This window comes from Strongylocentrotus purpuratus, unplaced genomic scaffold, assembly GCF_000002235.5.
Source record: "Strongylocentrotus purpuratus isolate Spur 01 unplaced genomic scaffold, Spur_5.0 spur5_scaffold_5, whole genome shotgun sequence".
NCBI lineage: Eukaryota > Metazoa > Echinodermata > Echinoidea > Camarodonta > Strongylocentrotidae > Strongylocentrotus > Strongylocentrotus purpuratus.
Window position 1 is genome coordinate 7273735 of NW_022145611.1, and position 924 is coordinate 7274658.

The window sequence follows — 924 nt, forward strand, 5'->3', positions numbered from 1 at the left end:
TAGTGCGCATGTGCAGATTAATTAACAAACACGAAATCACAATCAGTCAGTATAGTATACAGTCAAACTACTATAATATTTGTCGGATCAACAAAGTTTTGTTTAGGTCAGGGTATTTTGCATGTTCTTTTGAAAATTAATATTATTCTTCTTTGTCTTCATGACTTGCATATATTTCTAACAAGGCCTTCACAATCATAGAACATCAGCGCAGTTGCTTTTGGAAGAAAAAAAAGGTGACAGACTGTAGCCCTTTGAAGATTACTAGTAGAAGAAATGTAAAAAGAATCAGTTCATCATTGGCATCCATGAATTAGAAACTATAAATTTGTAAGATCTCTATTTTCTTCAACTTCCACCCCTTAGATCATCGGTATCCCCCCACCCATATTTTATTCTCAATTTCTCTCCCGTTCATATGCGCGCCTTTAATTTATGTTAACACTTTTCTTCCTCCTTTTTCATCGACGCATCTATAGACTTTCCAATCTTCTTCAAAGTTTTATAAAGTAGAAATAAGGCGAATCAGCAAAGGCAGCTCAAGAATCATAGGTTCCGATTTGGGGGCAGAGGTGGCAGATCCCCCCCCCCCCCGACCCGAGTTTAAATTTTGGGGAGGGCAACTTCGATTTTGCTCCTCCGCCCCCCCCCCCCCCTCCCTAACTTAATTACACGTAATTAGTTTGCATTTACACACTTATTATAATAAGTTCTGTGCTCTAAAGTGCTAACTTTGAGGATTTAAAATCAAATAATATCTCGCTCGGTGGTTACGCTTCCGAGTTCGAAATCAACAGACCCAGTGCTCCCTGAAACCCAGTCTCAGCGGCGGATCCAGGGGGGCCGGGAAAAACAGAAGGAAAAACAAGGAGGGGGGGGGGGGAAGGGAGAAAAAGAAGGAAAAAACAAAGAAGGAAAAAAAAA